The 21,942-nt window shown below is 46.2% G+C and overlaps 1 long non-coding RNA gene across 2 annotated transcripts in view; it reads left to right on the top strand.

The window, feature by feature from the left end:
- The window catches only part of LOC137340607 (uncharacterized), a 55,123-nt gene extending 33,456 nt beyond the window's left edge, over positions 1–21,667 (top strand). The window contains exons 2-3 of one of the 2 annotated variants that reach the window (XR_010966833.1): positions 16,382–16,552; positions 21,346–21,667. This is a non-coding gene — a long non-coding RNA (uncharacterized lncRNA). Of the gene's footprint in view, positions 1–16,381; positions 17,351–21,345 lie in introns of those variants that run through there. The other variant, XR_010966832.1, reaches the window with a different exon arrangement.
- Positions 21,668–21,942: the final 275 nt, after the last annotated feature.

Raw genomic sequence — 21,942 nt, 5'->3', positions numbered from 1 at the left:
TACGATTTTGATGTAAGGACGTCTTTTCATTTTTTTTTGTCGGTTTCCCGCCCAACAGGCCAGCCAGATTGATAGGCTGGCCGTCAGTGGGAGGGGAGAAGACCCAGGAAGCAGATGCCAGCAGGTAAGTCTTAGATGGGGGGGGCGGTCGATCATTGGGTCGGGGGGTCGGAGATCGTGGGGGGTGGGGGTTGGAGATCATGGGGGGTGATGGAGATCGGGGGGGCGGAGATCATGGGGGGTGATGGAGATCGGGGGGGCAGAGATCATGGTGGGGAGGCAGGGTGTCGGCCGATCGCTCTGTGGGATCGCTGCAGGTAGGCTTGTTGGGCCTGGGGCACTCCTGCCCCTCCTGGCCCACAAGCCGTGCAATAAAGGCACTTACCTGTTGATCCGGGCATTCTTGCCTCCTCTCATGTGGTGTGAAGCAGAAGGCCCGGGAATCCCGGCCCCCTGGAATTAAAAATAAAAAAGCTGTCAAAATGAAGGCCCACAGCCTCCTTAAAAGATTTTACTGACTGACCCGCCTCCTGAGAGCAGGTTGGTCGCCCGCCCCTCAATCCACCTCCGTTAAAACTGGAAGTGGGCGGGTTGGAGGCAGGTTGGGGTCGGGTTTTAGTCTTTTTTACAATTTTTACCTTCGCCCTCATTCATGGGGTTAAAATTTAGGCCTCAGTGTCAGAATCAATCACTCCAAGTTCAAGTGTAGCACAGATGCTGAACAAAACTCCCTCCATTGTTCTCTAATAATGTGTCTTAACCTTAAGCTCTATAGGATATGTTTTCTTCTGTTTACTAATTTTATCAAAAATGTAGGGATTAGTATAAAACAGAATAAAACCTGAATAGCTTTGACTGCCAAAAATATTGCAGTTGGATCTAGTCACATCTCAACTTCTACAACGATATCAACCTTTTGAAGTTAAATATCAGGTTAAAATATTATTCAGTTGCTTCTTATGGTTGAAAAATAAGCAGACAGGCAGACTAGCAGCTACAATAACTCCATCTTCTTGGGTGTAGTGGTAACTTAATTTTCATGCTGAAATCAGGCACACAAATTGAGAAATTACAGGTAAATATAGTATATATTACTTGACAGATATTTGTGCCTCATACAAGTACTGCAAACAAGCAAATAGTGCATGTTTTTTTTTCATTGCAGGTAATGCTGTCACAACACTTTGAACAATCCTTTGCTGTGTTTAAATAAGCTGTCTTACAACACCAGGTTATAGTCCAACTGTTTTATTTGAAAATCACAAGCTTTTTGGAGGCTTTCTCCTTCGTCAGGCCCACACTCACCTGACGAAGGAGAAAGCCTCTGAAAGCTTGTGATTTTCAAATAAAACAGTTGGACTATAACCTGGTGTTGTAAGATTCCTTACATTTGTCAACCCTAGTCCATCACCTGCATCTCCACATCTTAAATATGCTGCATGTTACTTAATCTATCCACAAGAGGTCACTGTAAGACTCCTTTCAAAACCAAATTTAAAGGGCCCGATTTTACCAGGGGTGCGGGTTGGCAGCGGGTGGTCATTCGGGCTCGAGGAAAACGCGCCGTCCAAATTGAGTGCGTTGCGCGCGCGATCGCGGGATGATTGATGTAATTAGCCGGCAGTTACGGGTTCCGCACTTCTCAGCTGCGTGCCAGCAGCCTGCGCATGCGCATTGACGTCTGAGCGATGTTGGAGCTCTATTTAAAGGGGCAGTCCACCAAAGCCCCTCCAGCCACAACCTACAGTCCATGAAGGATGGAGGAACGCAGGGGTAAGGCTGCTCCCCGATTCACGGACCACGCCCTCCAGGTGCTGCTGGATGGGGTCCGCATGAGGAGGGAGACGCTGTTCCCCGCGGATGGAAGGAGCCAGCGCCACCAAGAGGGCATGGGAGGAGGTGGCCGCGGAGGTCACAAGCAGGGGCAACACCATCCGCACTTGGATTCAGTGCCGCAAGAGATTCAATGACCTCACCAGGTCCGGGAAAGTGAGTACACTAACGCACTCTGCGTCACTCCGTCTTCCACATCACCTCAACCACCTCACAACCCCATCTCCACTGACAGCACTGCGCTCCCGCACCAATCCTCACAGCCACCCAACTATCATCCTCACAGCCACCCAACTATCATCCTCACAGTGCCTGCACGTACCCACCGTCCCTGTCCCCACTCGACCACTACCACACACCCCAATGCCCATACAGTGGGATGGCCATGTGGCACACGCATCCTCCCATCCATCTGCCACACGCTCAACCCACTCACACCAATGCCTGAAGCGTCTCACATTGTAATCATCACTCAATAACGTTTTTGTGTTTTGCCCTCACAGGAGAAGAGGTGCAGGAACACACGCGATAGGGCACGCACCGGAGGGGGCCCGCCACACGAGGTGGCTCTGACAGACGCCGAGGTCGAGGCACTGGAGATCAGCCGCACGCTGCATTGCCTGTCGGTGGCGGATGGCGAGGCTGTTTCTGTCGAAACGGCCGGTAAGGGAAAGCTGGCACTCATCACTCATGAGCGCGAATGATCTTAGCATCACATGGCATATGCCGCACCGCCACATTTGGACACATGCCTGATATTGCCCTCTGTTCTCTTGCAGGCCGTCTGCAATCGACGTTTCGGTTGAGGGCGATTCCTCAGAGGACATGCCCGTCTCTGAGGGTGCATCGTCACACATGAGCCTTGCATCCACCAGTGCAGATACACACACCTCGGTGGGTCCCCCCCCTCAGTTAGTTGGGATTGCACATGGTGAGTCACCGCGCACACGTGAGCATAAGCAGACCCTGGTGGCAGGGTCAGCCGCGGAGGGTCCGCGTCGGTGGGAGCACTCTTCTCCAGGCTCTGCTCAGCCGGACCCAGATACTGAACCCAGGGGGCCACCAGTCAAAAGGAGAGTCGTCGAGGGGCACCAGCACATTGCTGAGGTACTGGGAGAGGTGCCACGCGCACTCTCCACAATCGCACGGAGGATGGAGGAGTCCAACTCCTGCATGAGGGGAATGGTGGCACAGGTGCAGGAGGGTATCGCCGAGATTTTTTTTTATTTTTTTTATTCGTTCACGGGATGTGGGCGTCGCTGGCAAGGCCGGCATTTATTGCCGATCCCTAATTGCCCTTGAGAAGGTGGTGGTGAGCCGCCTTCTTGAACCGCTGCAGTCCGTGTGGTGACGGGTCTCCCACAGTGCTGTTAGGAAGGGAGTTCCAGGATTTTGACCCAGCGACAATGAAGGAATGGCGATATATTTCCAAGTCGGGATGGTGTGTGACTTGGAGGGGAACGTGCAGGTGGTGTTGTTCCCATGCGCCTGCTGCCCTTGTCCTTCTAGGTGGTAGAGGTCGCGGGTTTGGGAGGTGCTGTCGAAGAAGCCTTGGCGAGTTGCTGCAGTGCATCCTGTGGATGGTGCACACTGCAGCCACAGTGCGCCGGTGGTGAAGGGAGTGAATGTTTAGGGTGGTGGATGGGGTGCCAATCAAGCGGGCTGCTTTATCTTGGATGGTGTCGAGCTTCTTGAGTGTTGTTGGAGCTGCACTCATCCAGGCAAGTGGAGAGTATTCCATCATACTCCTGACTTGTGCCTTGTAGATGGTGGAAAGGCTTTGGGGAGTCAGGAGGTGAGTCACTCGCCACCGAATACCCAGCCTCTGACCTGCTCTCGTAGCCACAGTATTTATATGGCTGGTCCAGTTAAGTTTCTGGTCAATGGTGACCCCCAGGAGGTTGATGGTGGGGGATTCGGCGATGGTAATGCCGTTGAATGTCAAGGGGAGGTGGTTAGACTCTCTCTTGTTGGAGATGGTCATTGCCTGGCACTTATCTGGCGCGAATGTTACTTGCCACTTATCAGCCCAAGCCTGGATGTTGTCCAGGTCTTGCTGCATGCGGGCTCGGACAGCTTCATTATCTGAGGGGTTGCGAATGGAACTGAACACTGTGCAGTCATCAGCGAACATCCCCATTTCTGACCTTATGATGGAGGGAAGGTCATTGATGAAGCAGCTGAAGATGGTTGGGCCTGGGACACTGCCCTGAGGAACTCCTGCAGCAATGCCCTGGGGCTGAGATGATTGGCCTCCAACAACCACTACCATCTTCCTTTGTGCTAGGTATGACTCCAGCCACTGGAGAGTTTTCCCCCTGATTCCCATTTACTTCAATTTTACTAGGGCTCCTTGGTGCCACACTCGGTCAAATGCTGCCTTGATGTCAAGGGCAGTCACTCTCACCTCACCTCTGGAATTCAGCTCTTTTGTCCATGTTTGGACCAAGGCTGTGATGAGGTCTGGAGCCGAGTGGTCCTGGCGGAACCCAAACTGAGCATCGGTGAGCAGGTTATTGGTGAGTAAGTGCCGCTTGATAGCATTGTCGACGACTTTGCTGATGATTGAGAGTAGACTGATGGGGCGGTAATTGGCCGGATTCGATTTGTCCTGCTTTTTGTGGACAGGACATACCTCGGCAATTTTCCACATTGTCGGGTGGATGCCAGTGTTGTAGCTGTACTGGAACAGCTTGGCTAGAGGCGCAGCTAGTTCTGGAGCACAAGTCTTCAGCACTACAGCTGGGATGTTGTCGGGGCCCATAGCCTTTGCTGTATCCAGTGCACTCAGCCGTTTCTTGATATCACGTGGAGTGAATCGAATTGGCCGAAGACTGGTTTCCGTGATGGTGGGGATATCGGGAGGAGGCTGAGATGGATTATCCACTCGGCACTTCTGGCTGAAGATGGTTGCAAACGCTTCAGCCTTGTCTTTTGCACTCACGTGCTGGACTCCGCCATCATTGAGAATGGGGATGTTTGCAGAGCCTCCTCTTCCCGTTAGTTGTTTAATTGTCCACCACCATTCACGACTGGATGTGGCAGGACTGCAGAGCTTTGATCTGATCCGTTGGTTGTGGAATCGCTTAGCTCTGTCTATAGCATGTTGCTTCCGCTGTTTAGCATGCATGTAGTCCTGAGTTGTAGCTTCACCAGGTTGGCACCTCATTTTTAGGTACGCCTGGTGCTGCTCCTGGCATGCTCTTCTACACTCCTCATTGAACCAGGGTTGATCCCCTGGCTTGTTGGTAATGGTAGAGTGAGGAATATGCCGGGCCATGAGGTTACAGATTGTGCTGGAATACAATTCTGCTGCTGCTGATGGCCCACAGCGCCTCATGGATGCCCAGTTTTGAGCTGCTAGATCTGTTCTGAATCTATCCCATTTAGCACGGTGGTAGTGTCCTCAGTGCGAAGACGGGATTTCATCTCCACGAGGACTGTGCGGTGGTCACTCCTACCAATACTGTCATGGACAGATGCATTTGCGACAGGTAGATTGGTGAGGACGAGGTCAAGTAAGTTTTTGCCTCGTGTTGGTTCGCTCACCACCTGCCGCAGGCCCAGTCTAGCAGCTATGTCCTTCAGGACTCGGCCAGCTCGGTCAGTAGTGGTGCTACCGAGCCACTCTTGGTGATGGACATTGAAGTCCCCCACCCAGAGTACATTTTGTGCCCTTGCTACCCTCAGTGCTTCCTCCAAGTGGTGTTCAACATGGAGGAGGACTGATTCATCAGCTGAGGGAGGACGGTAGGTGGTAATCAGCAGGAGGTTTCCTTGCCCATGTTTGACCTGATGCCATGAGATTTCATGGGGTCCAGAGTCAATGTTGAGGACTCCCAGGGCCACTTCCTCCTGACTGTATATCACTGTACCGCCACCTCTGGTGGGTCTGTCCTGCCGGTGGGACAGGACATACCCAGGGATGGTGATGGAAGAGTCTGGGACGTTGGCTGAAAGATATGATTCTGTGAGTATGGCTATGTCAGGCTGTTGCTTGACTAGTCTGTGGGACAGCTCTCCCAATTTTGGCACAAGTCCCCAGATGTTAGTAAGGAGGACCTTGCAGGGTCGACTGGGCTTGGTGTTTTGCCGTTGTCGTGTCCGGTGCTTAGTGGTCCGTCCGGTTTTATTCTTATTATGACTTTTCGTAGCGAGATTTTACAACTGAGTGGCTTGCTCGGCCATTTCAGAGGGCAATTAAGAATCAACCACATTGCTGTGGGTCTGGAGTCACATATAGGCCAGACCGGGTAAGGACGGCAGGCTTCCTTCCCTAAAGGACATTAGTGAACCAGATGGGTTTTTACGACAATCCGGTAGTTTCATGGCCATCATTACTGATACTAGTATTTTAATTCCAGATTTTTATTTAATTAATTGAATTTTTTAATTAATTAATTGAATCTAAATTCGCCAGATGCCGTGGCGGGATTTGAACTCATGACTCTGGATTTTAGTCCAGGCCTCTGGATTACTAGCCCAGTAACATAACCACTGTGCTACCGTACCCAAGATAGTGTCGCAGGGACATGAAGGCATCTCTGAGATAGTGTCACGGGTAGGTGTGGGAACGTCTGCGGTGGAGGATAGGCTAGCCTCCCTCGAGCGTCACGCACAGCTCACCAATGAGTCCATCCAGGCCCTCACAACGGCTGTTCGGATTCAGGGTGAGCAACATTCTGCCGCCATCAACAGGTTGACAGATACATTGGAGGTGGCCTTGCAAGGTCTCACCCACGTCATCCAAACTGCCGTCCAGCAGGGTGGAAGGGGTGATGTGGGCCTTGGCCATGAGAGGGAAGATGGTGAACGGGGAAATGGAAGTGTGGACGCTACTCAAGGCGCCCCCACGTCTCACCCGTTGCCCCCCTCTCAACCAGTGCCCGCAATAGTCCATCCTCTCCAGGTGGCCGAGTCTGCCCCTCCACAGGTGCAGGAGGAGCAGTCTGTGGAGGTGCCCTCATGGGCATTGAAACCCAGGGGGCGTCGGCCCAAAGCATCTACCAGGGCACGAACAGGAGCAACCTGCCACCACCTCTGCTGGAGCCACAGGGGTAGCACCACGTAGGGGTACCCGGAAACGAAAGCCTAAAGTTCCGTGAGCACACAGGGATTGCACCAGGGTGTTTGTCTATTTGTTTTTTTTTATTTCCACTCTTTGAATGTCAACAAAAAATAAACTTTTTCTCACCAATGCAGCCACCTCTTGTCCATAATTCTGCGGCTTGTGCAATATGTCCCTTCCATGCGCCTCATCGTGACGACGACCACCCCGTCCCACCCATTGGGCATAATACAGTGGGTGCAGGTGTACAGGCACCACTCTTCTGTGGAGGGAGCCTGTATGGACTCTCGTCTGTGCACGTTATGGCATGTGAACGCCTCACACAGTGTGATGTTAGGAGAACCGTTGGCATATGAGTGCCTCCCTGGCCTGACGAGCATGCAGGTGAGCCGGTGTTCGGCCCATGGGTCGTTCCTCCTCCTCTCCCTCTTCCTCCTCCTCCTCCTCATTGTCGTCCTCAATGTGGGTGGCGGGTGTGCATGGGGCCTCCTCCAGCGGCACCCCTCTCTGTAGTGCCATGTTATGCAGGGCACGGCAGACAACTATAATTCGTCCCACTCGGAGTGGCGTGTATTGGAGCGCTCCCCCGGAACGATCAAGGCACCTGAAGCGCATCTTGAGCAGCCCTATAGCCTGCTCAATTGTAGACCTGGTAGCAATGTGGCTGTCATTATATCGACGCTACGGCTCGGTAATGGGGTTCCTCAGAGGTGTCATAAGCCACGTGTGCAGGGGATATCCCTTGTCGCCAAGGAGCCAGCCGTTGCCGGTGTTGGGTGCATGGAAGAGGGGCGGGACGGTGGACTCCCTGAGGACGAAGGCATCGTGGCAGCTGCCAGGGTATCTGGCGCACACGTATAGGAATCTCTGGCGGTGGTCACAAATGAGCTGGGCGTTCATGGAGTGATACCCTTTCCTGTTGATGAACAGCCCTGGCTCATGTGGAGGTGCCTGTATCGCTATGTGGGTGCAATCGATTACACCCTGCACCCGTGGGAAGCCAGCCACAGCATGGAATCCAACCACCCTCTCCGTCTGGCTGCGCTCATCCATGGCGAAGTTGATGTAGGTCGAGGCCCTGCGGAACAACCCATCGGTGACCTGCCTTATGCACTTGTGTGCAGACGACTGAGAGACCCCGGTGATGTCCCCCGTGGCACCCTGGAAGGATCCGGAGGCGAAGAAGTTGAGGGCAGTGGTGACTTTGACGGCGACGGGTAAGAAGATGCTGCTTGGTCCATCCGGGAGCAGCTCGTCATTAAGGAGGCTGCAGATGTCGGCGACTACCTGGCGAGTGACTCTGAGCCTACGTATGCACTGCTGCTCAGAGAGGTCCATGAAGCTGAGCCTCGGTCTGTAGACCCTGTGCGGAGGGTAGTGCCTCCTGCGACGCATCTCTCTCTGCGGATGCCCTCCATCCTGCTGTGCAGGTGGATGTGCCACAGCACCGTGTTGTGGGGATGCACGTCTCTGAGGCGGACGGCGTGGACTGCGAGGCTGCTGAGGCTGGACATGCTGTTCATCCTCCGAGGATGTCAACGCAGCACCCATCTGGCAGGTGTAGGTCTGCGGGGTTGTGCACGCTAGAAAAGTGTGTCCTCGCACAGGGGTTGCACTTCCACGCCGGTGAATCTTCTTGCTTGGAGGAGGGTGGTGGAGGGCAGGCGTTGCCCAATGTTACGGAGTGTCCTCCTGCGTTGGTGAAGGCTCTCTCCCCCCCCCCCCCCCCCCCCCACCTGTGGAATGCACCTTGGCAGCTGCCACAGGCTGCTGGCTGCAACACGTCCGTTGGGAGTGTGAGTGTTTCCCCCAGTATGGGAAACAGTCTCATTTCACCGTAAAATCCCACACTTGTTATAAAAACAGCTTAATCAGGTCATTTAATTACCTGAAATACCTAGATAAATACACTCAAGTGGAACCCCGCTGGCTTTAATTGCCTGCGGGATTCCCACCAGCGGGGGCTACGCACGCACCCCCGCAAGTCAGCGCGGAACCCGGAAGTGGGCGGGATCGAGGCCCGATCCGGTCCCGCTCCTCGATTTCGGGATTTTAGAGGCCCCCCCCGCCGAGAACGCACCCGAGACCGGGTGCTAAAATCGGGCCCAAAGGGTCAGTCATTTTTAAAAGTTTAATGGAAAAGCTTCTAATTTATAATTATGAAAAATTAGATGTTAAATTCATGACCAAATGAGTAATCATTAAACTTTTATGAGTGCATTTACACTATAGCTGTACTGACACAACAGTTATAGTGTAATGCAGCCTCAACCCAGTGTCATGGCCTGACTTGACATCAGAATGAAGGGGAATAAAACTCCCTAGCGAAGGTATTCTCACTCTTCACTTCAGAGTCAGTCTGGGCCTTGACACTTCACAAGATTAGCATCAGTGCAAAGCCTAAACCACTTCACACCATTGCTAATTCCTTTTGTAAAGTTACTCAGATGCAGATTTGTGATCTAACTCCATTTTTGAACATTTAGTTTATGTGTCAGTATTACATTTTCCTTACTTTATGCAATTCATTTCAAAATAAATCTGCACTTTTACAGCTGGAACAATGTTTTAACTAAGGAGAACCCCGAGGACTTAAGATTGACATTTAAACAAGATTTTGGATTTCACTGTTAGCTTTTACTCTTGTGAAGGTCAGAAGTACTAAGTAACATTATTTGTATTTGAACCCCCACTTACCTGTTCTGTTCCTTGCATTAAATGTTGGCAAATAGTGTTGACACATTACCTACAAATAGGCTCATACCATGGAGGGGGAGGGGAACATAAAAGGCCATTATTGGAAAGAGTCTAGATTGTTTCAAGCTGTTTGATTTACAATTTAAACAGTGTCAAATTGTGTATCAGTAAACCAAGCCTTTCACAGCTCAGAGTAACTGTAAAAATACTGAGGGCAATATATATTTTAACTAAAATACTGTCATTTCAGTGAGAAACTGAGTGATTATTTAATTAGTACACAGACAATCTGATCATCAGAATAGTGGGCAGCTGAATATTCATTAATCATATACACTTGTTTTGATATACAGTAGCTGAAATGTCCAGTAATTTTTATACATTATCAATATCTACTACTTTGATATGGTTTCATTTATCTTTCTTAATGATTGTTGGCAATTTGAATCTGACAAAAAACCAAGTACCAGAAAATTCATTGGATGACTTTTGTATTCATCCAGAATATTTGTTAGGCAGGTTCAGGTCACATATCAATCGTTCCATTTTATCATTTGTTTAAGATTGTCAGAACATTGATTTAATAACTTCAAATTTGATACCCAATATCAATTAAAAGAAAAAAAAACTTTAGTGAATACGTGTAAAGCAAATAATGTCCTGGAGATTGTCAAATGTTTGCACATTTTTCACTCGGTGGACATTATCAAACACTCTTATATTAGATGCCAAGTGAGGTTCCCAGTATATAGTCCTAATTGTGGATATTAATGCCAACCACAGAGGAGAACTTTCTGGTATACTAATGTAACGTTCCATTTTCCAAATTCTTTTGAACTCTGAGTGAGATTGCCAATTTAGTGACCACTTATGAGCAGTTTCATGCTGTGGACTCGAGCCCACCAGGACTGAGTTAAGATGCCCTTGACCGATTTGCAACTGGCAGAAAGAAGAGTCTTTTATTCCATCATTCTGAATTGGATTCAAATCCATACCCTAGAAGGTCTGTTAAACTGCTGAACCAAATTATTCCCTAAAATTTATTTTACAGGTAACATTTTCTTCAAAAGCACTGTTCTTAGTAAAGACATTTTCACACATTCTGGCATTTTATTGTGTGGTATTGTAAGATAGATTGGCAGTTAACACTGCTGACAGATCCTTCATACATCCCAAATGATTTTTTTTTGAAAAGCAGTGTGTTACTTGAAACCGCTTCTGCTCCTATTGGTGACAATTTTATTTGACATTTTTCAAAACTGCTAAATTCACCAACAAATGTACAGTTATTCAGATGCTCCACTTTGCAATTAAATTACCCATGTTAATGACTGAATTGATTTTTCAGATACCCTGATGAAAATGTTACAATACCGTATGAGTAACAAACTTAGATCATGGATAAGGATGAGTTACTAAGCCTGTAACTAGATAAGACTGGGCTCTTTTTTGCCAGCAAAATGGAGCTGAAGTTGTTTCTTCCAATTTTCTGACCCAAAATAGATTCCCACCCCTCACAATTCCCAAGTGCTTTTTGGCTCCTCCTGCAATCCAGACACCAAGTCCCGAGTTCATTACAGTCTATTTAAATGAGGGCCAATGGCACTGCAGCCACAAATTTCCTGGTTTTATACTCAACAGTGCCCTAGGAGCGAGTTAGAATGAGAGGTTCAAATCACAGCTGTCGCCAGAATCAGATGAGACAGGCAGAAGTGAGAAGTTTTTGAGTTTGGAGAGCTTGACCAGTGACTTCTGCAGTTGGGAACGACTGCGTTTGTTTGGCATCCTGTCTACAAAACCATGGATTTGTTTCTTATTGCTGCTGGGAGTCTGAGACCACTGAGAGATTTTGATCCCTCCACCACCCTCAGTGAGGGTGTCTCAGGAGCAGGTATGGCATTTCCTATGAGTGTATCATCGTATGCCATGATAATGGAGGAGGCGGATCAGAGAATAGAGGAAAGAAGAGGTAGGCAGCTCTTAGAGAGGATGTACCTCACCAGATATTACCCCCCCCCCCCCCCCCCCCACCAAATAATATATGGTAAGACTTGAGGACTTTAGTATGGAGATGTGTATTAAAAGAGTGCACATAACCAGAGAGGCACTGTTTGGGGGGGGGGGGGGGGGGGGGGTCACACATCTACTGCAGGAGAACCTGCAGCCACAGTCACCTGTCCACACCAATCTATCTGTAGCTATAAAGGCGATGACCGTGCTCAACTTTTATGGCATTTAATTCCAGGCAGCCATGGGGACCACTGTAATATTAGCCAGGCTGTAGTGTGAGCATGCATTTGTTAGATGACTGACGTACATTACAGGATGGCTGGGGAATTCATCCAGTTTGACATCACAGCAAGGCAGAACTGAAATTGTGCCATCCAGCTTTATGGGGTTGCTGGCTTTCCCGAGGTCCAGGGTAGCACCCAGATTACTTCCTCAACAGGCAGGGTTTCCATTCCCTTAATTTACAGATTGTGCGTGATAACATGCACATCAATGATATGCTGGAAGTTATCGATATGCATTCATCTTTTGAAATTCAGCCCTCACCCTCCCTGACCTCCAAGAAAATCGTGTCAACAGATGGCTTGTGGACTACAATACCTCACCCCTTCTCCCACGGATAAACACACCACTCAGGGTGGCCCAAACAGCAGCAGAGAATTTCTACAATGTGGCATATGCCTCTACAAGAGTGGTCATTGAGAGGACCATCAGGATATTAAAGGGGCACCTTTGTTGCCAAGACAGGTTGGAAGGGACTGTGCAGAATGCTCCAGCTTGTGTGTGACGTGTAATTGTAGCCTGCCATGCACTCCACAACTTTGCCAAACAAAAAGGCCTGGACTTAGATATTTCTGAGGAAGTGACCTTAGCAGCTTTGGAGGCAGATGTACATGGAGGAGAGCCTCGTGATGATGACATCACTCAGAGGACTCGTCAGTGACTGCTGCTAGGGGCATCAGAGCACAACTGATTACTGAGGACTTTTCTTCGGGTTAACACAGATACTTAAGTCAACGCTCCTGTAATTCCAGCTCCACCTTCAAATAAAGGACCAATCCTTTAATCCAGTACCCATCCTGGAACATGACTACACATCAGACCTCTTTGCCCCTACATGAACATGCCAATAAGAATCATCTGATTAAATAAGTCAACACCAAATAAAAGCCTTTCCTGTATGATACTAACCTCCACGGATAACAAAGCATGATATAAGTGCACGTGTCTTTTTTTTCCTATTCTAGTGCTTCTGTTAGGTGCAACCTGAGGTTCAGAATCACAAGAGATGGTTGGCTGTTCTTGTTCTGAGGCACTGAGGTGGCCCTCCTCTCATGACCACTTGCTCCTAGGAGGGAGCCATTGCTGGCCACTGACCTGGCACTCTGCCCCCAATCTTGCCATTTCCCACAACAAGAATGGAGTGCCATCCCATAAATTCCATGGCTGGCTCCTCATGGGAGCGAGGTCTTTGAGTTTGCTGATTATGCCTCAATTGCCTGCTTCTTGCAGGCATTGTGGACCAGTTTGTCCTGCAACAACAATGAGTGAATTCAGCGGAGGCAGTTTAGAATTGCTGTTAGGGGAGATGGGTAGCCATTCTGTAAGATTCTGAATTAGTGCCCCCCCTTAAGCAGAGTCCATTGTGAAGTGTTATTTGTGCAGCTATTTTAGAGGGCAAACAATGCACTGGTGCATAAAGATGAAAAGGGAGAGCGGTCAATATGTTACCTGTCTTGCCCTGGTCAGTCATTGAACTTCTTCCAGCACTGGTCTTCAGTCCTGGGGGTGAGAAGTGCCAGTACCACCTCACTCCACACGGCACAAACAACATTTTTTGCAGGTTTTCTACCAGAGACACCCAGACACTCAGTCTCTCTTGAGCACAATTGCATCCAGAGATTTGCAGGTCTGTCTCCATGAAATTGTGTCATCATTTTCTTTGTCTCTGTGCCATGTCCTTGTCCCTTCTTTGGCTGCCTCTATCAGCTGTTCCTGTAATAGACATTCTTAAGAATTGGCACACAAACACTCACGAGACATCCAGTCAAACATGCTGACAGTCAACTTACCAAGCTCAGCACTTTGGTACTTATCTGCTGTTCCCCCAGTCTTTTGCTGCAATATACAACCGGAACTGGCTTTTTAAAGGCTGCACTCTAATTTCCAAGCACCCCAACAAATTACTGCTGTTTTACATAGGGGTTACGCCAATGGATCCGCCAATTGATATGAAAATAAGCTGATCCACAAAGTTCTGATGCAAACAGCACTACAGACCGTCAGCAGACTCAAGTCATCTAACCTTGATGCAAATGTAGTGCAACTCAGCCCATGGAAATTCGGGGCCATAGTATTTCATGTGTTGTTCGTTAGAAGCCTTTGAAAAGCAAAATACTTTGAATTTTGGCACTGTTCTACCATTCTCTCATCGCAAAACAACTTTGTTAAGTAGTGGATGTTCTGAAGCTTCAGATGTTGTTAATTAAATTTCAGATGTTTTTATGTCAAGCATGACAAACATGAATAAGGAATGCACTTACTGGCATGATTGTGTGCTACTTTGCAGGATTGCAAGCTTACGCTTCATTTTTCTTATTTTCAATGAGCAGGTAACAAGGGTGAAACTCTTCTAATAAAAAATAGGAGAATGCCCATTTTGGTCCAAGATTAACATTCCCCTCACAAAATTATATTCTTGGAAATCACACAATTTAAAGCTATGTGTTCCTATGATTTCATTAGTGGGCTCTTAATTAAAAGAAAAATAGGTAACCTCCCTTTTTTTTGTGAAAGAGGAATTTTACCCCAAATTGTTTTACTTACGCTTACAAAGGAGCAAGAGGCAAGAGATTGTGCAGCATTGAGATAAAATGTTTCCAAAAGTTTTAATTGATATAAAACAAGTACAAATATAATTGCAAGTATGCAGGGACAAACTGTTATTTTGTTTAAGTACATAAAGTTTGAAGAGAACAGAAAGTTCAATATGTACTCAAGGGCAAAATAAAGAGTTGGTTAAGTTTGAAAGCGAACAGTCATGGGGAAGTTATAGTTGGGCTTTCTCCAGGACAGGGTGATGGGGGGCTATAAATTTCACGCTGCCTATTTTAAATGAGTAGTATCACTATAAACAAAGTTTTTAATCGTATTAAAGGCCTGCAATGTAATTGGCAAAATCATCCCTCACAGTCCATGTACTAAGTGACTCCTGTTATATATGTATTTTACTGCATGAGAACCTGCTTTTAAACAGAAGCAACATAGATTGTATTTGTGCTAGTACTTGTTAGAGGATCTAAAAAGGCCACTTGCCCTTGTTTTTGTCATAGAAAAATGTTTACAATAATCACAAAGGCAGAAAGCTACATTTAGCCAGAATTACGATCAAGCATCTTCATCAACTTAATCTGTGATTAAAATAACAGGTTGACAAATTCAAAATCATCTATTAATTTTAGCACCTATGGATCAAATCTGTACACAAGAAGAGAACTTATGGAAGAGAAGCTTCTCTTTAACCACTAACTTTACATAGTCTTACAAAAGTGCTGGGGTTTTGAAATTTGGAGCATTAGACCATGTCAGGATATTCAAAGAAACCCCTACCAAATCATCATATATCTAGTAATGTTACCACATACCACATATGTTGACACTAGCAGAAATGCAATACATCCAGTAATTACTGCAAATCCTCATTTTCCACAAACCATTAAACCCAACTAACTTTAGAATATAATTGACTAATGTGTCAATTAAGCATATAATTGGAGGGCAAATTTGACTAAGGCAAGCCCACAAAAGTATTTTCTGCATTTAAAATTCCATGGACCAGAGGGTCTGCTGGGCTGCCAGGGCAGCTGAAGAAATAATATTAAATTAAGTGCTTTTTAAGCGCTTCCACCTCCAGATGATCTTTTGGCCCCAATGCCGGCAACCAAGAGTGTAGCTGCAGGCCCCTCTTATTTCCACTCCTCCCCAGTTCCTGGTGCAATGCCCTGCTAGGGGGTGCACCTGCACCTGGGCTATGCAAATAGCCTGGGCCAGGAAATTCAAGGAATGTAGTTGCTACAGAAGTGCAACAGAGGAAGGTCTCCATTTTGGATACAGAAGGGAACTCACCTCTCAGAACCAATGTGCAACAAGCAGGAGGTTTTCCAGAGAGTGAATACAGTCTCCCATGTCTGTAACTATGAGTCCAGATGAGAAACGAATTCTCTGGACTTAGGAAGAGTGCAAAGATACAGTTGTGCATGATCTTTCAGCTCAAATCAAATGAATGCCTGTAATATGCATGCAATAAACACTAAACCCCCAACATAGTGCAACATTAGCAATGCAGGAAGGAAAGCACTGGCACAACCTCTCATCCCCTCATATCCAAACTACCATGTCTATAATGCTTTAACTGGAACTTGGTGGCTGGCAAAGGGAAATAGTTCCAATGCCTCATGAAACTTCCGAGGGTGGGGGGTAGGGTGGTGATTTTAGACCGGGGGTATTTACCACTCGTCAGTAGAACAACCATGGAAACCGCTTAAAGATGGTGTAAATGCCATTTATGTCATTTTTCTGGGGTTTCCGCGGCTCTTCTGAAGTTACTGTGGACAAATGGGAGAACCCCCCCATGGAAATTCACCCCCTTCATGTTTTGCCAAAGTCCAAATGGTACCTCAAACTACTTGTATGTTGGCAGAATGTTTACTGAGCTTTGGGGTGCACCTCATGTTACATACAAATGTTGAAATCATATATTTTGTCTATTTTTAGAGGAAAAGGCTGCCCACAACCGGAGACAAAGAACCTGGGCTAACGGCAACCCTGCTAACCTGTGCCAGCTGAACTGCCATAAGAAGATAATACTAGAAATGTTTGGGGTGGAGGCCATAGAGGCTATGGGTGAGAGAGAGTTTGGTGGCTTTGTGCCATCCCAACAAAAGGGTAGGCAAGACATTCATCTGCTGCAGGCCCCACAGCATCATAACTAACAGGGGCTACATATAAAGTTGAATTTATTAATCAGCAGAAGCTTGTCATGCAGTTCTTTTGAGTATCTTCAGAGTTTCCTGCATATTATGGCGGAGACTATTCAGAAGTGCAGTTCTGATATCTGTACAAGTATGTGAGTGGCTTCCAGTCAAACCATGGAATGAATGGTAACTCCATGGTTATCTGCAGGGAAGCTCCCTAGGACATAGGGCCAACGTTTAGTTTGCCAGTGCTGTGACTCCTGCTATTGAGACCTTGGGCTCAATTTACAGGAGGGTCTCATTTCTGGCTTTGGGAGCCTATGGGAACAACTTAAGAGAACCTTGATGGTGGGCTTCATATTTCATTATGGTGGCCAAAGGTCCACAAGAGGCACTCAGCAGTTGAGGCATGGCAGATGAAGCTTGCCAAGATGAGGCAGTTATCCCTCAGCGTGATGCCCCATCCACCCAACCCAGCTGGCCCCTTCAGAGGAAGAGGTGGTAAATGGAAGCAGCCAGCCAGCACAGGCTGACAGTAGTTGCAGATCCAGATTACAAGTAAGCACAAAAGAGTGGCAGCGCATAACCATGTCGAGAAGCCCTCATTGAAGAGCAGCAGGCTGCTACCACACTTATACCTCCCACCAAGGTAACACTTAGAAGGTGCACTAGATTAGGCACATGCCCTATACCCTCACCAAAGGAAGTAAACATTGAAGGAGGGACAGAAATTGAATCAGGAAATAAACTGGTTACACCTTCTTTGGAATGTACTGTGTAAATTTATTGTAAACAAGCGACATAAAATATGTGTTGGAACACAGGCAGGATTAGTAATAAAGGCTCTGGTGATTAGGCAGAGCACGTTGTTCATGGAGCCAATACATTATGAAAAGAAATATCAGGATGTCCATGCAAGGCCACCAGATTATGGGTGAAATTCCTGTCAGTGATTAACTCACCAGTCTTCCTGGCTGCACATCAACCTCACTATTTCAGCTGCCTCCTCATTATCTGCTAAGGCTGCAGATTGATCCTCCTGGTCCTCTGGCTGAAGGGATTCTCCTCTATATATTGCAAATAATACAAGATACTGCAGGCACTGATAACTTTAGACACCTTCCCAGGACTGCACAGCAATACCTCACTTGCTGTCTCCAGACAGCAGAATTTCTGTTTCAACGTGACAATCGTATGTAGCACTGCAATTGAGATGGAGGATAAGCCTCATTTTATTTCCTTTCAGCTTCTGTTTGGGGTTTCCTCACTGATTTTATTGGCAGGACTCCAGGGATAGCCATGATCCCCTAAATGCCTGCTGTCCATTTTGTCTACTCCTTAAATTGGTGCTGACACAGTGAAGGCTGGTGGCTTCTGCCGGAGTATTGTACATTCTGTCCGCCCGGTCTGTTGCCACCTGTACATCAAATATGGTTTAGGGTACTTGTTAGGGCCTTGTTGGCTATATGTGTTCCATCAATGAGGTTTTGCACTTTAGAGAAGCTGCCAACTAGTAAAATAGCTGTGCCGTCTTGTTCTGTTACTTCCTTTCAATGGGGAAATGGACAAAAGTGCTTCCCCTGATTGATCCATCCATGGACTGAAGTCTGACTAATGTGGCAAATGTTCCCAATGATGGCTTGTGAGGATGCAGTCACGTAGAAATTAAATGCAGTTGTAACCTTCACAGCAACGAGTAGGGCTGTCCCTCTGCTAGATCTTATCTGCAAGTAGGACTCAAGTGGATGGTACCATTCTGGTACAGCTTCACTTAAAGTGAAGACAACAAAGACAGGTCTCCTCAGACATGACCAATAGGTGTGCCTAGGTTTGCATACTTGTGTTCCGGGCCAAGTTTAATTAAGCACCAGATGCCTCAGATACAAGTGCGCCTGACTTTCTTTCCTCTAACTGAACTCCTCTTCCTCCTCCAAATCTATAACAGCCATTGGAAGGAAGCCCCAATTAATGCTGATGCTGAGCAGTATGGTTACAGCTAAGATTTGCAGTTGCTGGCAGCAATAGTGCTGTGGCTACAGATTTATGTTGCAAAAATGCAGCAGCAAGCTGCAGAAGAAAGTAATGCAAAAACAATAAAGCAGAAATTGCAGCATGTAATGTCAAACAGTAAATCAAATGACAATGTGGCACCAAACTGTCAATCACAACTTTAGGAATACAACTTCTCAAGCAATTGGAATGACAACCCAGAAGGACCTGCATTATAGGGGTGAGCATTACAAAAGGAATGAACAGGCCAGAAAACATGTGGAATTTGTCAAGGGACCTACTGAAATATTAGAGAATAAATTTAGGGGTTGTAATGAGGCCCGGGCAAGCTCTTAGCACAGCCTTCAAAGATCTCACATATTTGGATTGTCAAATTTAGGCATTTGTGCCTACTTACCCAATTTCATAATGTATGTACAGGGATTGTCTGGTTGGTCTCCATGAGTGCATCATTGGGATTTGGCTCTTAAATGATTATTTTGTCCAATTATTCACTAAAGATGTCATGAGCAACATACCTTCCTTAAGTATTGTTAACCTATCTGGCCTTTTGTGCAAGCCCTATTCTCTTCACCCTTCACCCTATCATTGCAGACTGTGCCTTCAGTTATCTCAGCCCACGCTGTGGAATTCCCTCCTTACGCCCTTTCTCCTCTCCAATTCCATCTCTGTCTTTAACACCTTCTTTAAAACCTACCTCTTTTGGTTACCCTCTCCAACCCCCCCCCACCCCCCCAATGTCTCCTTCTTTGGCTCAGTGTACATCTTTGTCTGATTATACCACTGTGATGCACCTTGGCAGGTTTTACTACATTAAAGGCGCTATATAAATGCACGTTGTTGTTTTACAGTGAAGCTGCTGACAAGGTTTTCAAGAAACACAGCTACAATGTTCATCCCATAAACCATCCTGTCAATATGCTTTTTATTTGGTTTGCAAGCACGAAAGTGCACATTATTACATCATTTTATAATCATATGTAAAAATGATTACCTGCCTTCTCTAAAAGCCTATTCTATATTTCCCATAGAATTACAAGTTGGTAACACTTCAGTGTGCCATTATGTACTTTTTATATATCATTCTGTTACAAGGCCAACAGAACAATTGGTCCTGTATAAACAAAATACCATTGAATCAGACACTAAAAGCAATGTTAAATAGCTTGCTTCAAATTTATGACAACAGTAACGTGTTGAAAAACTTTCTTAAGTACAATAATCCATTGGTGAGCACACATGTTTGAGTGTAACTATGGAAACAGAATACACTATGCCTGAGACTAAATGATCCAAGCATCTCTCTGCCTATTGAGAGTTTTCTGGCATTGCTAATTAGTTATATATAAAAAAGTATATCAACCTTTTCAATATTTTGGGAAACGGAGACACCTGTAGATTTAAATAATAAAATGTAACAACCACATTGCACTTGGTGTGTCAGACATTGGCCTCTTCTGTTGCTGCTGCAGCTACCTATAAAATTTAAGCCCACGCTTTGTAATACATTGTACGTTACATGGTATAACAGTCCTGTCCTTGTAAGACAATGTAAACATGATTTATCATGAGCACTGCCACAGGAGATTTGCTACTAATACATGATCTAATTGAATGGCGGAACAGGCTAGAGGGGCTGAATAACCTATTCCTGTTCCTATGTTCCTACGATATATAAGAAGTATTTAGTCTTAAATCTAGCACATGCTCATCAGACTTCAGTTGTTGCATTTAGAAATGTCATAAGTATAAAAAAGAAAGCCAGCCATTTCTTTTTAGTTTTTTCCTGTTCTCAAGGGCAGGAGCTGGGGATTCACAACTAACTGTACAACTGTACAACAACAAGCAACTGCCGATCTACAGGAACGTTCTTTGGGAATTAGCCACCAACTGACTTCAGGTTTGACCTATTTAGAACAGTACCCTGCTGAGAATACTTGAGCACTGGTCTTAAAAGAGAAAGGCAAAGTTAAACACAGTGCCATCTTAAGCAGCTAAACAATCTATGGTCCAGACCCCAGGCTGCCTTTGAGCAACAGCATGGTGGGATCAGCTAGTACCAGGAAATGTATGCAGCATGAAATAACTATTAGTGTAATCCTCTTGTGTACTTCTCCTCATGATTAGGACACCACTGTCAAAGCATTTAAGGAGCTTTGTATTTCTGCATTTCACAACAGTTTGGCTGTGGCCTTCATGTAAAATTGCAACTGGTTCACTAATGTCCTTCAGAGAATAGAACCTGCCATCCATAACTGGTTGATTTACATGTGATTGTAATCCACAGTATGTGGTTGAATCTAATGCCCTCTGAAGTTGTATAGCAAGCCACTCAATTGTTCAGACTAATTGTGGCCAGTGTCACACTCACTCTGAGAACAAATATTTTTAAAAGAAATAGGATGTTGATGCAGAAAAACTAAAACTCTGCACTTAACATATTTTCGTCGCTAGAGCATTTGTCTCCACTTTCATCACAGGCATAAGCATTTAGGCTAGTCATGGTGCCAGACTGAACAGTTCAGCGCTGCACACGATCGTCTCCTTCTTTCTAAGTTCCCTGTGTTTACGCTGTTTGTACTTGTTGCAAGAAACTTGTGGCAAGGTGAGCTAACAATCCAAGGTGAAATCTGCTACTTATCAAAAATAAAAACACCTACGTGTGTTCTGAACAATGCTAGTTTTGTCCAGCTGTATGAAAGTCATTACCTTGTACTTTGGAATCTGTATGTAATTATTGCCATTGTTTTGCAGTTCCTCGATATAACCTAACTAACTCACAAAGAACTCAGCACTGCAGGAATAAAGAAGGATTTTGTTCATCAACACATGCTGCTTTTTGAATACAAAATACTTTCAGGAAACCGAATACATCAGATTTGCATTTTATCTTGTTTCTGTACATATGCTTCTGTCTGTTTGGAGACGCCAATGAAGCAAAGAGTATAAAACAAAAAACATCACTGATAAGAGCTTGCTGATGTCATTATCATTTGCAAGAGAGGTTGCATTAAATCATTAACATAAATATTTTCCACATGTACTACTCTTCAGTGCAATTTACTGCTTTTAAAGTTCTCAGACAAGGTTACAGTTATTACAATGTGTGCTTGCAAATTTATTTTTTTGCTGCAACCATTACATTTTTGTGAAAAAGAGCATTTTTATAATTACACAAAGATGTGTTAAAACTTGTGTAATGTGAATGATCTCATTTTTCTCCCTCCTGGTCACATTGTCATCAATTCCACCCCCTCCCCCCCCCAGTTTTCTCCCCTCCTGAAAGTGTTGGTGGCTGTTGCTGGTTATGGTTTCACACACAGTTGCAGCCCCCAGTATCCCATCCATGGG

The sequence above is a fragment of the Heptranchias perlo genome, chromosome 22 (assembly GCF_035084215.1).
Source record: "Heptranchias perlo isolate sHepPer1 chromosome 22, sHepPer1.hap1, whole genome shotgun sequence".
In the NCBI taxonomy this organism is placed as follows: domain Eukaryota; kingdom Metazoa; phylum Chordata; class Chondrichthyes; order Hexanchiformes; family Hexanchidae; genus Heptranchias; species Heptranchias perlo.
This window is presented reverse-complemented; position numbering and strand designations above follow the sequence as displayed.